Raw genomic sequence first — 17,634 nt, forward strand, 5'->3', positions numbered from 1 at the left:
ACCCAGCAGCTGGACCGCTACCTCCGCCTTTGTGCAAGGATGAACAGGAGGAGCATTGCCAGAGCCCTGCAAAAAGACCTCCAGCAGGCCACAAATGTGCATGTGTCTGCACAAACGGTTAGAAACCGACTCCATGATGGTGGTATGAGGGCCCGATGTCCACAGATGGGGGTTGTGCTCACAGCCCAACACCGTGCAGGACGCTTGGCATTTGCCACAGAACACCAGGATTGGCAAAGTCGCCACTAGAGCCCTGTGCTCTTCACAGATGAAAGCAGGTTCACACTGAGCACATGTTACAGACGTGACAGAGTCTGGAGACGCCGTGGAGAGCGATCTGCTGCCTGCAACATCCTCCATTCACCAACGTCACGTTGCACCACAGACTGTCCAGGAGTTGGCGGATGCTTTAGTCCAGGTCTGGGAGGAAATCCTACAGGAGACCATCCGCAACCTCATCAGGAGCATGCCCAGGCGTTGTAGGGAGGTCATACAGGCACGTGGAGGCCACACACAATAATGAGCCTCATTTTGACTTGTTTTAAGGACATTACATCAAAGTTGGATCAGCCTGTAGTGTGTTTTTCCACTTTCATTTTGGGTTGTGACTAGTGTTGAGCGAGTATGTTCTGTTAACCCTTTCGCCGAGTATGCTCGGGCCGAGCTCCGAGTAGTTACAGCTGCTCGGTGATATGGTTGAATCGCTCCCATGTGCATGATTTGCAACTGTTTGACAGCTTTATTACATGTGAGGAATGTGTAAGAAATAGACAAATAAAAATAAAACTGTCAAATAGTTGCAAATCATGCACACGGGAGTGATTCAACCATATCACTGAGCAGCTGTAACTACTCGGAGCTCGGCCCAAGCATACTCGGCGAAAGGGTTAACAGAACATACTCGCTCAACACTAGTTGTGACTCCAAATCCAGGCCTCCATTGGTTAATAAATTTGATTTCCATTGATGATTTTTGTGTGATTTTGTTGTCAGCACATTCAACTTTGTACAGAGCAAAGTCTTCAATGAGAATATTTCATTCATTCAGATCTACGATGTGTTATTTGAGTGTTCCCTTTATTTTTTTTGAGCAGTGTACTATTTGTGAAACTGCACAGGGGCCCAAGAGGTAAAGGGGCCACTTCTACCTCTCAAGCATGTAAAAATGTGCATTTTGACAGCCTAATGGACAGCACAGGGGCCTCTTCCTTCTGGGTCCTCTCCCGACCTATAGTTTTGGAGGCAAACTCCCTATGGAATGGTATGAGACTTACCCTTTGTCTCTCCAGGGTCTCAGTTTGCTTCTTTATCCCTTTCCATTCCTTACACTGAAGTTCTTTCTTTTTAGATTGACTGTTGTGTAAAAGCAAAAGCCCTGCAGAAAGTCAATGTATGTCAAAATGATTTCACTTACAGCCAGTGGCGTCACTAGAGTCCAATGGGCCCCGGTGCAAGATTTGGACCTGGTTCCAAATGATTATACTCCCCTTCCCTCCACTCTCCCATTGCGCGGCGTCCTCTTCTAAAGCCGGTAGCTGACTTCAGCGTGCAAGTGCCGGGAGCGTATGACATCACTGCCATGCGCCCAAGGTCACGTGCACACCGACATCCGCTGCTGGCCTCGGATTGGCCGGCAACGTGTATTGCAGAGCACTGACCCAGCGAGTCTCTGCGCCACAATACACTTCAGTTGAGTGTGCGTCCGAGGAAGTTTACGCTAGCGTCGGTGAGCCCGGTTGCAACCTCTACCACCGTGACAGCTACTCTCGAGATTGAATTTCATACTATGGACCCACATGAACGTCACAAGCTGCCACCCTTCTAGCACATGGTCCTGATGTGCCCAAGGCATTGTCATATTTGGCTAAAAATTAACATTGTTCCTCGGATTGCTTGTTTATACCTGGCTGCAGTAAACTAACGCTCAGTATGTGAAGGCATAGAGTTGTAATGGTGTATATAGCACAAGATGTGCACCCCCCCCCCTCCCCACCTTGGGATATTATTACAGCAGGAATATATAATGCAAATAACTTAACCTCCACCACCGTTTTAAGGACACGGTTAAAAACTGGTGGAGCAGAGAGACCTTGGCTCCCTGCTCCGTCACTTGCTCTGGTAAGTTACAGGTGGCTTAAGACCTGTGGTCTATCAGAACTAGGCAGTGCACGGAGGAAGTCAGGCAGCGCATTTTCACATCCCTGCATCTTGCCATTGGTTGCAGGGAGAAAAAGTAGGCCCAAAGGGGGACAAATTCTTTTATGGGGGCACAAAACAGAACATTGCAAAGTGGACATTACTTCTGCATAGGGACAGGCGCTATAACTGTTTCGAGGTAGTAAAAGTACAGTGTTAGTTTGGAGTGCACAATGTAGGGTAATAGTGGATGGATCTATTATGGTGTAGGGAACCATTGAGTTTATTTAAAGCGGGATAAAAACAGATAGCAAAAAATGTGTTACGGTCTGAAGAAAAAAAGAAGATGTAGATGGTATGAAGTTGTCATAGTGGTCTGGGCTGCAAGGAGAACAGGGGACTTGATTAAAGCACCACTTCAGCGGGTTTTTTTTTTATTGCAGTGCTGAAGTGGTGCAACTAATCTAAATTCCATGCCCCTAGTATTATACTTACCAGCCGCCATCTTCTTCTGTTATCAGTCAGTCTTCAGTAGATTGTGACCTACCAGATCGCTCTAGTGTTTGCTGGGTGGACAGGAAAGTCTCTTCTCTAAGCAAGTCTATGAGAGCCAGAACCAGGCCTTCACACTTACACTGAGCTTGGGACCATTACCTCTGACTTCCGGTAAGACAGAAGATGGCGGCATGGTGAAGAGCTGAAGACGGTGGGTGGTAAGTGTAATACTACGGTCAGGGAACTTGGATTAGTTGCACCACTCCAGCAGTGAAATAGAAATGGAATGGTGTCTAATGAGTTGCCAGATTTATCAGGAACATAAAACACATATATGGTATACAGAGAACCTATTACTGGCATCTTGGTAGACTCCATACTAAATAAGGAAGGAGTCACTGACTATGGTGGCCCCTCCCCAGGCTGTGGCGATTGGTGATCCCCCTTCGCTGCCCCTTACTGACCAGTGATTCGAAAGTCCCCGGAGGGGTCCAATGAAGCGGAAGGGACGGCTGCCACAAGCCATCCCATAGATACATAAACACCGGGACATCCCACATTCCTTCCTTTCTGTGTTGGTCCCGGATCTCAACGTCCCACCCACCCTCCCTGCTGTGAAGGCTGCAAAAAGGACAATCATAGACTTTTCAAGTCACAGTGGCCTGGAAATAGAAAGGACATGTTGGAGAGTTACACTTGTTGGCCAACTTGCCGGTGTGGAGACACAGGGCATGCTGCAACAAGCTTAATTATTTTGGAAATAAAATGCCTTTTTAATGGATGGAGTATAAAGAGTTAATAAAGCTGTGACCGATCCTCACCCATCCAGTTGTACGAGTTACATTATTGCATTGTCAAGTAAAAGGAGGACTGTAGGGGGGTTGAGCGTCTGGGTTTGGTTGGGGATCCCCACAGTCACCTGTATACAGTCACTGTATGGCGGTAGCATTGCTCTTAGTACAGTTCAGTGCACCTTCTCACCTAATTGTTATCCATCAGCAAAAAGGCAGAGATGGATGCAAACACCGGTGAGCTGAACTACTCGGCCACACCAAGGGTGTTCCAAAAAGTGCACCAAATTCATTATCCAGCATTGGTAAATGTGATAATTTTGGGCCATTTCAGACTGTCCAGTATGTTAACTGTCTTAAGGCTATGTGCCCACGATGCAGAAATGCTCCGGATTTTTCCTGAGCGTTTCTACATCTCCCTGGCAGAAAAAACGCATGCGGATTGTACATGCGGATTGTACATTCGGATTGTACATGCGTTTTCCTGCAAGGGACATGCGGATGTGAAGCGTTCTTCACTTGCATTTCCGCATGTGGGTTGACAAGCGCTTTCCAAGCGATTTTAGCATCACTTGGAAAGTGCTTGACAACTCGGTCAACTATATAAATCCATGCAAACAGCATGGATTTATATAGTGTGACCCGAGAGAATGTAAAAAAATAAATCTATACTTACCTTCTGATGGCCCCCGCAGTCTTGCTTCGCTCGGTGCTGACTGCCGGCAAATCGCGGTACACTGCACTGAAGGACCTGCCGACGTCAGCATCGCGTGACCTGTCACATGACTATGACGTCAGCGCAGGTCCTTCAGTCCATTGCGATTTGCCGGCAAGGGAGGACGAGCACACCGGGGGCCATCAGAAGGTAAGTATCATATTTATTTTTTATTTTATTCTTTTTTTTTTTTTTTTTTAATACAGTTTCTATGGTGCCCGGGTCCAGAGGAGAGTCTCCTCTCCTCTAGACCTGGGTACCATCCGCACATTGGAACGCGTATCTACATATACAGTGAATCCATGCGTTCCAATGCAAGTCAATGGCGGCGAAAACGCAGCACTTCCGCAAAATAATTGGTAGTGCTGCGTTTTTTTCCGCAATGACAACCCGCAGTGGAAATTTCCGCAGCATGTGCACAGCACATGCGGATTATCATTGGGGAACATGGCAGACCTTCTACCATGCGTTTTTTAAGCATCTCTGCAGCATTTTTGCCACTGCGGAAAAGCTTAAAAAACGCATCGTGGGCACACAGCCTTATATTAGACTGGATTAGTAAGTCTGTTGAATAACAAGTATAAAGTAGGCATTAGACCTACCGGTAATGGGGTTTTCCAGGATTCCCTCATGACAGCACCCTCAGGAGGACGTCCTTCATATCTCTGATAGGGACAGGAAACACAGAAGAGTTTAAAATGCCCCCCCCTCCACCCATAACTTCAGTGATTTTCCAAGTACCACACCAGAATGGATACAACGCTATTTTATTTAGCTTCCTTCTATCTATGTTAACATCACACAGCAGAATGGAATATAAGGGGGTGAATATAATAGGTGCTGTCATGAGGGACTCCTGGAAAACCTATTACCAGTAGGTCTAATGCCTACTTTCCAGGACATCCCTCCTGACAGCAACCTCAGGAGATTACCAGAGTATATATTCAGGGAGGGATTATAGCTTGGAGGACCTTCCTTCCGAAAGCCTTTTTCTGGTTAGACAGAATGTCCAGCTTATAGTGTCTGCAAAAGGTGTTTAAACTTGTCCATGTTGCAGCCCTACATATTTGGTCCATAGATGCACCTGCTCGTTCTGCCCATGATGTGGCCATTGCACGGGTAGAATGGGCTCTGATATTACCTGGAGGGGTTTTCCCCTCTGAAGAATAGGCTAGATGTATCACAGATGTGACCCATCTTACCAAAGTAATTTTTGAAGCCTTTTTCCCTTTGTTTTTACCTGCGAACTGTACAAACAGATTAGAGTCAATTCGCCAGTCTTTTGTTGTTTCTAAATGCTGAATAACTACCCTCCTGACATCTAGGGAATGAAAGGTTAGCTCTTGCTCATTTCTATGGTCCTGACAGAACGAGGGTAAAACTATTTCTTGATTCATGTGAAACGGTGTTACCACCTTTGGCAAGAATGCTGGATCCTGTCTGAGGATGATACAGTCGTCCAGAATCTTTAGGTAGGGATCTTTTATTGAGAATGCTTGTATCTCCCCAATGCGTCTTGCTGTGGTTATAGCCACTAGAAAAACTGTTTTGAAGGAGAGAAATTTTTCACTTGCCTCTCCGAGGGGTTCGTAAGGATGTTTGCACTGATTACTTAAGACTGCATTCAAATCCCAAGGGGGATATGAGTTTTTACTGTCTGTCTCATTCTCATTGTGGCTTTCATGAACCTCTCGATCCAAGGATGATGTGCTAGGGGGAAGTCCATAAAAGTACTTAGAGCTGCAATCTGCACCTTTAGAGTGCTAGGTCTTAGACCTTTGTCAAAACCAGCCTGCAGAAATTCTAATACCTCTGGGATGTTAGGACTCGAATCTTCCATTGCCGATTCCCCGTATAGTGTACAAAACGTCTTCCATATTTTTGTGTAGATTGCTGATGTTACAGGTTTTCTACTATTCTTCATTGTTGAGATTAAAGCATCTGAGAGTGCTTTGGACCTTAGGATCTTCCGTTCAGGATCCAGGCTGAAAGTTGTAGAAATTTTACCTTGGGATGGTATAATGGTCCTTGGAAGACTAGATCCTGTCTTTCTGGCAGAATAACTGGATCCTCCAGGGCCATCATCTTCAGCAAAGGAAACCAGCTTCTCTTGGGCCAGAAAGGTAAGATTATTATTACCCTAGTCCGATCTTCCTGTGTCTTCCTTAACACTAGTGGAATTAAGGGTAGAGGAGGAAATGCGTAAGCCAGGTCCATGTCCCATTTCTGGGACAGAGCATCTACTCTGGTTGGTCTGTCTCTTGGGTTCAGGGAGAAAATAGAATTAGACTTACCGGTAATTCGATTTCTAATAACCACCACGACAGCACCAAAGAAGGAGGATGTCACCCCACCCTAATAGGGACAGGAAACACAAAGAGGTTAAATAGCCCCTCCCACATCCTCCCTCCAGTGTTTTATAAAGGACCACACAAGTATGGATGCTTCAAATTATATTTATTCAAATTAAATGATTGGCTAACCAAGCCTGGGAGGGAATTACCAGTGCTGTCGTGGTGGTTATTAGAAATCGAATTACCGGTAAGTCTAATTCTATTTTCTCCAATAACCCCACGACAGCACCAAAGGAGGAGTACCAAAGACTCATGTTTAGGGAGGGACAATGGCCTGAAGCACTTTCCGCCCAAAGGCCAAGTCTTTAATGGACATTAAGTTTAGTTTGTAATGCTTGGTGAAGGTATGGACCGAAGACCATGTAGCTGCTTTGCATATCTGCTCGAGGGAAGCGCTAGCCTTTTCTGCCCAGGAGACGGACATGGCTCTAGTAGAGTGTGCTTTCAGTTTCTCTGGTGGTGAGAGATTTTGGATCTGATAGGATTCCACGATTGCTTTCTTGATCCAAGTAGCGATGGTAACTTTTGAGACCTTTTTCCCCCTGTTCTGACCAAATGGCTGAATAAAGAGGTTCTGATCTTTTCTCCAGGACTCTGTCCTCCGGAGGTAGTGAAGAACAACCCGTCTTACATCCAAAGTATGGTATTATTCTTCTCTTTTATTTTTTGGGTCTTGACAGAAGGAAGGCAGATGTAACGGGTCTGGGAGGCGGAACCTCTGAGCTACTATACAAGGGGGCGGTCCTTGTAAGGGAGCGGGTGGCGACCAGGCAGGCAGTCACAGCAGGTGACCGGGACAGTCTCTGGGTGTACGGGCAGGAGGTCACGGCAAGTGACCGGGACAGTCTCTGGAAGAACGGGCTGGAGGTCACGGCAAGTGACCGGGGCAGTCTCTGGGTGAACGGGCTGGAGGTCACGGCAAGTGACCGGGGCAGTCTCTGAGTGAACGTGCTGGAGGTCACGGCAAGTGACCGGGGCAGTCTCTGGGTGAACGGGCTGGAGGTCACGGCAAGTAACTGGGGCAGTCTCTAGGTAAAGGGTAGGTACGACCTGTGATGGCTGAACCTCCAGGTAGGCTAGCAAGGCAGATGGAGGATGTGTGCTCCCAGGTGAGCAAGCGAGAGTCTCTGGAATAGCAGGTGGTCACAGCACGTGACGGCGAAGCCTCCAGGTAGGCAAGCAGGCAGGTAGCGGAGAAGCACTCCCAGGTGAGCGGGCAAGAGTCTCTGGAATAGCTGGTGGTCACAGCACGTGACGGCGGAGCCTCCGGGCAGGCAAGCAGGCAGGTAGCGGAGAAGCGCTCCCAGGTGAGCGGGCAAGAGTCTCTGGAATAGCTGGTGGTCACAGCACGTGACGGCGGAGCCTCCGGGCAGGCAAGCAGGCAGGTAGCGGAGGAGCGCTCCCAGGTGAGCGGGCAAGCTGGTCCATAGACAGACTGACAGGAGTAGAAAGGCAGACCGTCGGACCTCAGGCTAGCAAGCAGGCAGGTAGCTGATGTGCGCTCCCAGGTGAGCGGGCAAGCTGGTCCTTAGACAGACTGACAGGAGTTGTAAGGCAGACCGTCGGACCACAGGCTAGCAAGCAGGTAGCAGGAATAACTGGCAGGAAACAGACAGCAAACTGGCAGGACTCTGGCAGGAATCAGGCAGGTAACTGGCAACGGGACCTGAGGGCTGAAGCAGAGTAGAACAGTGCAACAACATTGCTCGGGCACCTCCATTTTGGAGGAGGTGCCTTATATATGGTGAAGTCCTCCGGCCATTGGCCGGGGACTCCTTAGGACGGTGCGCGCGGCCCCTTTAAGAGGGAGCGAGAGCGCGCGCGCGCCCTAAGCACAGTGGCCGGGAAGGAGCGCGCGCTGCCAGCAGAGCGGGAGGAGGACGCCGGGCACGGAGCAGGGAGGTGAGGGGAACAGCGTCCCTGCCTAGCAGAGGGCAGGGACGCCAGCGCTACAGTACCCCCCCCTTTAGGCCCCCCCTTTTTTAGGCCAGACAGAAATTTAGCAAGGATAAGAGGGGCATGGATGTTCTCCCGGGGCTCCCACGTTCTCTCCTCAGGACCAAACCCCTTCCAATCTACTAGAAAAAAAGGTCTTTCCTCTTACCCTTTTGGTGGCAAGAATGTTCTCTACCTCAAACTCGTCCTCAGCAGAAACCGGAGCAGGAGGCGTACCTGTAGACTTGGAAAAAGAGTTAAGTACCACAGGTTTGAGGAGAGATACATGGAAGGAGTTAGGGATCCGTAAGTTGGCCGGGAGTTTCAATTTATAGGCCACCGGGTTGATCTGACTGATGACCTCCAGGGGGCCGATGAACCGAGGCCCTAACTTGTAAGAAGGTATCTTGAGTCGGACATATTTAGATGAGAGCCAGACTTTATCTCCGGGACGAAATTGTGGAGGATCCAGGCGTTTTTTGTCAGCGTGTCTTTTCATCCGTTCGGACGACTGAAGGAATGCGGATAGGGTACTCTCCCAAATGGAGGAAAATTTGCCAACGAGAGATTCCGCAGCCGGGTTGTCCACGGAGGTGGAGACAGGAAAAGGAATCCGAGGATGCTGACCGAAGACTACAAAAAACGGGGATTTGGAGGAGGATTCGCTCTCGTGATTGTTATAAGAGAACTCGGCCCATGGTAGGAGATCCACCCAGTCTGAATGATGGGCATTAACGAAGTGCCGGAGGTAACTGGTCAGGTTCTGATTGATCCGCTCCACTTGACCATTGGACTGTGGGTGGTAAGCGGAAGAGAAGTCCAGGGTGACGTCTAGCAGTTTACAAGTGGCTCTCCAGAAGCGTGAGGTGAACTGTACCCCACGATCCGACACGATGTGGAGGGGCAGGCCATGAAGACGGAAGATGTGACGAATAAAGTCTTTAGCTAGCTCGGGTGCAGACGGGAGGCCTGGCAGGGGAACGAAATGAGCCATCTTGGAGAAGCGGTCAGCGACCACCCAAATGACCGTACAACCGGCAGAGACTGGGAGGTCTGTTATAAAGTCCATTGCTATATGCTGCCAGGGGGCAGCAGGTACTGGGAGCGGAAGGAGGCGACCGGCTGGCAGATGTCTCGGAACCTTGTTGCGGGCGCAGGACACACAGGCAGAAACAAAGTCTATTATGTCCTTGTGCAGGGTAGGCCACCAGTAGTGCCGGGTAATAAGCTGGAGGGTCTTTTTTTGACCGGCATGGCCAGCCAGTTTAGACGAGTGACCCCAGTGAAGGATCTTCTCCCGATCAGGTACTGATACGAACGTCTTTCCGGGAGGGAGACGATTTAGACTCACGGGAGCCATCTGCATTACTCTGGCGGGATCGATGATGTGTTTCGGATCTTCCTCGAGATCAGACACCAGAAAGGATCGAGACAAGGCGTCCGCCTTGACGTTTTTGTCAGCCGGGCGAAAATGAAGAACAAAATCAAAGCGAGCAAAAAACAAGGACCACCGGGCTTGGCGCGGGTTAAGTCTCTGGGCATGCTGGAGGTAAGCCAAGTTCTTGTGGTCCGTGTAAATTATTACCGGGTGAAGAGCCCCCTCGAGCAGGTAACGCCACTCCTCCAATGCCAGTTTGATGGCCAATAACTCTCGGTCTCCTATGGAATAATTGCGCTCTGAGGAGGAGAAGAGTTTAGAGAAGAAGCCGCAAGTTACCATCCTCCCGGAAGATGATTTTTGAGTAAGTACCGCTCCGGCTCCAGAGGAGGAGGCGTCAACTTCCAGGAAGAACTGCTTGTTGCCGTCCGGGCGATGCAGCACCGGGGCGGAAGAGAAGGCCTGTTTTAAGGAAAGAAAGGCCTCCTCTGCTTCGTGCGGCCACTCTTTGGGATTAGTACCCTTACGGGTGAGCGCGGAAATTGGGGCAGTCCGGGAAGAGAAGTGTGGTATGAAGAGGCGGTAGTAGTTGGCGAAGCCCAGGAACCGCTGAATGGCCTTCAACCCCTCCGGTCGAGGCCATTTCTCGATGGCAGACAGTTTCTCTGGATCCATTCGTAGGCCGGTCTGAGAAATAATGTAGCCCAAAAACGAAAGCGAGGTCTGCTCAAAGAGGCACTTCTCGTATTTAGCGAAGAGGTGATTCTGCCTGAGCCTGAGCAGGACCTGACGAACGTCCCTCCGGTGAGTCTGGAGATCCGGAGAGAAGACCAAGATGTCGTCCAGGTACACCACTACGCAGGAGTAGAGAAGGTCCCGGAAGATGTCATTGACCAACTCTTGAAAGACAGCAGGAGCGTTACAGAGACCAAAGGGCATTACCAGATATTCATAGTGGCCGTCCCGGGTGTTGAATGCCGTCTTCCATTCATCCCCCTGACGGATACGAACCAGGTTGTACGCCCCACGGAGGTCCAGTTTGGTGAAGATTCTAGCCCCTCTCAGACGATCAAATAACTCCGGAATGAGCGGAAGGGGGTACTTATTCTTCACCGTGATTTGGTTAAGGCCTCTATAGTCTATACAGGGACGGAGAGAGCCGTCCTTCTTTTTTACGAAGAAGAAGCCTGCTCCCGCCGGGGAGGTAGATTTCCGGATGAATCCCCTGGCCAGATTCTCCTCAATATATTCGGACATCGACCGGGTCTCAGCAGCGGATAATGGATAAATACGCCCACGGGGAGGAGTAGTACCGGGTAACAGGTCGATAGGGCAGTCGTATGGTCTATGAGGGGGTAGTGTCTCTGCTTCCTTTTTATTAAAGACATCAGCATAAGACCAATAAGGAATCGGAAGTCCAGGTAGATTAGCTGGGGTAGGAGAAGGACGGACGGGATGGACGGGAACCAGACAGGTCTTATGGCAGTCCTGTCCCCAGCGAAGGACTTCTCCGGTCTGCCAGTCAAGCACGGGTGCATGTCTCTGGAGCCAAGGTAGACCTAGCAAGAGGGCGTGAGAGAGTCCAGGCAGAACATGAAAGGAGATACTCTCAGAATGCAGCATTCCCACCTGTAGAGTAATGGATTCGGTGATGAGTTGGATGGGGCGTGGTAAGAGACCCCCATCCACGGCAGCAACAGACAAGGGTACAGCCAGAGGTTTGGTGGGGATGCAGTATTTCTCTACCAGGGACTGTGAAATAAGATTCCCGGCTGCTCCAGAGTCCAGTTGGGCTAGTTCGAAATAACGGTTCTCCCCGCAGACGATTGAAACTGACAGCAGCAGAGATGGATAGGATTTATTCTTGTCTAGGTCGACCTCTCTGAGCGAACCTAGACACAGGCGTTTCCCGACCTCTCTGGGCAGGCACGGATCCGGTGCTCCTTACTGCCACAGTAGAAGCAGCTCCCCTCGGCACGGCGTAAGTCCTGACGGGTTTTGACCATCTTGGTCTGGTCGACCTGCATAGACTCAGGAGAGTGTACCTGGGGAGAGATGGAGGGAGTGACTGGTTTCTGAAAGGTAGGAGCAAGACGTGGAAACCTCCTCTCACGGGTGACCTCTTTGGCACGCTCCTGGAACCGTAGGTCAATCCGGGTGGCAAGAGTTATTAGGTCATCGAGAGTGGTAGGAATGTCCCGACCGGCAAGTTCATCTTTAATACGGCCGGACAGACCCTCCCAGAAGACGGATACCAGAGCGTCGTTATCCCAGGCCAGCTCCGAGGCAAGGGTACGGAACCGTATGGCATATTGGCCCACGGTGAGACTTCCCTGACGGAGGCGTAGCAGAGATGATGCGGATGAGGTCTTCCGTCCGGGTTCGTCGAAGACTTTCCGGAAAGCCGTGAGGAAGGCAGGCAAGTCGGACTCCAGGGGGTCTCCTCTCTCCCATAGAGGATTTAGCCAGGCCAGGGCCTCCCCGGTGAGATGGGACATGATGAAGGCAATTTTGGCCCGGTCGGAGTTAAACTGGTGGGACAATAGTTCAAACTGCAGGGTGCACTGATTTATGAAGCCCCGAGCCTGGGCGGAGTCGCCTCCGAAGCGAGGAGGTGCAGAAAGCCGGGGTCCGGGGTAGGATACCATGGTAGTGGTGGGCAGCGGAGCTGCCGGGTTGCGAGTCATGGCACTGGCGGTGGTTGCTGGTGGAGCAGTCAGAGTATCCAGGCGAGAATTGACATTCCGCAGGTGACCCAGGATGGACTCCTGTTGGGACCTCTGACGGGACAGTTCATGACAGAGGTCCGAGAGCGAGGGAGCTTGGGTGCCACCGGGTTCCATGGCCCGAGCAAACTGTAACGGGTCTGGGAGGCGGAATGTCTGAGCTACTATACAAGGGGGCGGTCCTTGTAAGGGAGCGGGTGGCGACCAGGCAGGCAGTCACAGCAGGTGACCGGGACAGTCTCTGGGTGTACGGGCAGGAGGTCACGGCAAGTGACCGGGACAGTCTCTGGAAGAACGGGTTGGAGGTCACGGCAAGTGACCGGGGCAGTCTCTGGGTGAACGGGCTGGAGGTCACGGCAAGTGACCGGGGCAGTCTCTGGGTGAACGGGCTGGAGGTCACGGCAAGTGACCGGGGCAGTCTCTGGGTGAACGGGCTGGAGGTCACGGCAAGTAACTGGGGCAGTCTCTAGGTAAAGGGTAGGTACGACCTGTGATGGCTGAACCTCCAGGTAGGCTAGCAAGGCAGATGGAGGATGTGTGCTCCCAGGTGAGCAAGCGAGAGTCTCTGGAATAGCAGGTGGTCACAGCACGTGACGGCGAAGCCTCCAGGTAGGCAAGCAGGCAGGTAGCGGAGAAGCACTCCCAGGTGAGCGGGCAAGAGTCTCTGGAATAGCTGGTGGTCACAGCACGTGACGGCGGAGCCTCCGGGCAGGCAAGCAGGCAGGTAGCGGAGAAGCGCTCCCAGGTGAGCGGGCAAGAGTCTCTGGAATAGCTGGTGGTCACAGCACGTGACGGCGGAGCCTCCGGGCAGGCAAGCAGGCAGGTAGCGGAGGAGCGCTCCCAGGTGAGCGGGCAAGCTGGTCCATAGACAGACTGACAGGAGTAGAAAGGCAGACCGTCGGACCTCAGGCTAGCAAGCAGGCAGGTAGCTGATGTGCGCTCCCAGGTGAGCGGGCAAGCTGGTCCTTAGACAGACTGACAGGAGTTGTAAGGCAGACCGTCGGACCACAGGCTAGCAAGCAGGTAGCAGGAATAACTGGCAGGAAACAGACAGCAAACTGGCAGGACTCTGGCAGGAATCAGGCAGGTAACTGGCAACGGGACCTGAGGGCTGAAGCAGAGTAGAACAGTGCAACAACATTGCTCGGGCACCTCCATTTTGGAGGAGGTGCCTTATATATGGTGAAGTCCTCCGGCCATTGGCCGGGGACTCCTTAGGACGGCGCGCGCGGCCCCTTTAAGAGGGAGGGAGAGCGCGCGCGCGCCCTAAGCACAGTGGCCGGGAAGGAGCGCGCGCTGCCAGCAGAGCGGGAGGAGGACGCCGGGCACGGAGCAGGGAGGTGAGGGGAACAGCGTCCCTGCCTAGCAGAGGGCAGGGACGCCGGCGCTACAGCAGAATTATCTCCTGAGACCTATGAAAGTCTGAGACTACCTTTGGTAAGAAAGATGGGTCCAATTGTAGAATAATCCTATCATCCAGGATTCTCAGATATGGATCATTTACTGAGAAGGCTTGGATTTCTCCCACTCTCCTGGCAGTGGTAATTGCTATTAGAAATGTTGTTTTCCAAGCTAATTTATCCAGTTCTATTGAGGCAAAGGTTCAAATGGTGGTAGTGTCAGACCTTTAAGGACAATATTAAGATCCCAGGAGGGAACGTGGTTAATTATTCTGGGACGCAGACGAGTAGCTGCTGTCATGAACCTTTTTACCCATCGGTGTTCGGCAAGGCTCTGGTCGATGTAGATAATCAGTGCCGCAATCTGAACTTTGAGGGTGCTGGGTCTAAAACCCTTCTCCAGCCCTTCTTGTAGAAAATCCAAGATCTGGGTCATGTCAGGATGCCGAAGATCTGGTACATTTGGTTTATACCATGCTAGGAAGGTCTTCCATATCTTGCTGTATATGGAGTTTGTGATTTGTTGCCTACTTTTTTGTAGGGTATGAATTACTCGGTCTGAGAGCCCTCTAGCCTTCAGGATTGTGAATTCAGAAGCCAGGCTGCTAGATGGAGGTTCTCTGGGTCTGGATGGAGTATTGGACCCTGATGGAGAAGGTTTCTGATTGCTGGTAGAATGAGGGGTCCCTCTATGCTTAAATTGTTTAGTGCACAGAACCAACTTCTTTTGGGCCAAAGCGGGGCTATCAAGATTATCTTGACCTCCTCGGTCCTTACTTTCTGTAAGGTTCTGGGTAGCAATGGAATTGGGGGAAAGGCGTAAGCCAGATGGAAACGCCATGGGTGAGCGAATGCATCTATCCCCAGGCATGCGTTGTCTGGATCTAGGGAGAAGTATTTTTCTGCCTTGGTGTTCTGGCGTCTTGCAAAGAGGTCCACCTCCGGACGACCCCATCGTTTGGTCAGCATGTGGAAAATGTCTGAGTCCAGCTCCCATTCTCCCGGATGGATATTCCTTCTGCTCAGAAAGTCGGCTTGGGTGTTGTCTGAGCCTTTTATGTGCAACCCTGATAAGGAACGAAGATGTCCTTCTGCCCAGAAGAATATTCTTGCCGAGATACTCTTTAGATTCTCGCACCTTGTGCTCCCTTGATGAGATAGATGAGCTACGGTAGTCATGTTGTCTGAGTAGACTTTTACGTGTTTGCCCGTAATGATTGGAGCCGATATCTTGAGTGCTTCCTCCACTGCCTTTAATTCGCGGAAGTTGGAGGATTTCTTGCTGGTTTCTTTTGTCCAGACCCCCTGGAAGGGGGTTTGAGCAACAACGGCTCCCCATCCTGTTTTGCTGGCATCTACCGTGACTGTTACCAGAGGGAACTGAGACCATGGAACCCCTATTCTTAGGTTCCTTGGGTTGAGCCACCATGATAGGGATGTTTTCACATAATGAGGGATCCTGATCTTCCCGTCTAGTGAGTTTGGGGATCCGTCCCACTGTACAAGAATGTGAGTCTGCAAAACTCTGGTGTGAGCCTAAGCCCAGGCTACAGATTGAATGCAGGCTGTCATGGAGCCGAGGGTCGACATGGCAGACCTTAGGGACACTCTGTTCAGGGTCTTTAGATTCGATATCTTGGACCTCAAGAGTATCTGTTTGTCCTTTGGTAGGAAGGAGGTTTGTCTGGCGGAATCTAGTAGAACCCCCAGGAACGTTTTTTCTGTGGCAGGGACCAGGTCTGACTTTTGATGATTTATCAACCACCCTAGGGTGGCCAGGATCTGGATTGTTCTTTGCAGACCTTCCTGGAGTGATTCTACCGAGGGACTTACTAGTAAGAAGTCGTCGAGGTAGGGAATGATGTAGATTTTCTCTTTCCTGATTGAAGCCACTACTTCTGACATAATTTTGGTGAATATTCTTGGTGCTGAAGATATCCCGAACAGCAATACGTTGAATTGGAAGTGTAACGTCTGATCCTCTTGAACCACTGCAAACCTTAGAAATTTCCGGTATGTTGGATGTATAGGGACGTGATAGTATGCGTCCTGTAAGTCTATGGTTGCCATCATATACCCCTGCCCTATTAAGGGAACTGCTGATTTGATGGACTCCATCTTGAATCTTCGGTAGACAATGTACTGGTTTAAGGGTTTTAGATTTATTATTATTCTGTATGTGCCGTTTGGTTTCTTTATCAAAAACAGGCGTGAATAGTGGCCTGTGTATCTTTCTGTTTTTGGAACTGGTGAAATAGCCCCCAAGGATAGTAGGTCTTTTAGGCCGGACATCAGAACAGTTTTTAATCTTGGAGAGGTTAGATGAGTTATCCTTACTCTTTTGGGAGGATATGAGGAGAATTCGATCTTTACCCCTTCTTGAATTACATTTAAGACCCATTGACTGGAGCAGATCTTTTGCCATTGGGGAAAGTATTTCATGATTCGTCCCCCCACCGCACTGGCGTCACCGCTTCTGTTGTCGTTGTCCTTTTGGGGAAAAAATATTCCTATCTTTACCCCCTTTGGGGTAGCTCCATCGACCGGATTTGCCCTTCCCCCTGTATTGGGGATTCTGTTCCCGAGGGGGGCGAAAGGGGGTCTTCTTATAGTGTCTGAGTTCAGGCAAGGATTTCTTTTTGTCAGCCGCCTTTTCCAGAAGGTCGTCAAGGGCCTGGCCAAACATATATTCTCCCTTGAAGGGAATAGAACAAAGTTTTATTTTAGAGGCCACATCACCGCTCCACGATTTCAGCCATAGTGCTCGCCTTGTGGAGTTTGACAGGGCTGCTGCCCTGGCGGTTACCCTCACGGATTCTGCTGAAGCATCCGCCAGGAAGTCAGTGGCTTTCTGCAGTAAAGGTAGGGAAGCTTGTATCTCCTCTCTGGATGTGCCCATAGCCAGGTGTTCTTCAAGCTGGTTGAGCCATCTTGACATGGACCGTGCAACGCATGTGGAGACTACATTTGTGTTCATAAGGACTGCTGATGTCTCCCAGGATTTCTTGAGAAGGCTGTCCATCTTACGGTCCAGAGGATCTTTTAGTTGGGAGGAATCTTCGAATGGCAATACTGTTTTTTTAGCTACTCTTGCCACTTGAATGTCGACCTTAGGTATCTTGGTCCAACATTTTGCGGTTTCTTCATCTATGGGAAACCTATTTTTCATTTCCGCTGGTGTATTCAGCCGTCTTTCAGGGTTTCCCCATTCGTCCAGGATTAGATCCTGAATGTTTTTATGTATCGGGAACACCATCCTTTTCTTTGAACGGAGACCACCGAATATCTCTTCCTGGACTGATCTAGTGGGCTTCTCTTCTTCCACTTCCATCGTTCTTCTTACTGCTGAGAGGAGGTCTTCCATAAATTCCATTGAAAAATAATATTTTTTATTTTCCGGACCTTCCTCTGCTGAACTAAGTTCGCCTTCCTCTGTAGGGTCTTCTGGAAGGAATGTCTCATCCTGGGAGTCCGAGTCTCCTCTTTCTTCCAGGGAAATTTTCCTCTTTTTTGCCTCTGGAGGTGAATCAGAAGTGGATCGGGAAAAGGAGGCCAATGAAGATTGAATCTCCTGCCAGACTATTCCTTTGATTTCGTCCATAAGGGACGGCTGCTCTTCCCTCATAATCTTTTCTGTGCGTTTCTGGCATAAATATTTTTTGCTGGAAGAAGACAGTTTTTTTGAACATATCGCACACTTCCGG

Source organism: Phyllobates terribilis, unplaced genomic scaffold (genome assembly GCF_046119375.1).
Source record: "Phyllobates terribilis strain yellow unplaced genomic scaffold, ASM4611937v1 Scaffold_8__6_contigs__length_399053987, whole genome shotgun sequence".
In the NCBI taxonomy this organism is placed as follows: Eukaryota; Metazoa; Chordata; class Amphibia; order Anura; family Dendrobatidae; genus Phyllobates; species Phyllobates terribilis.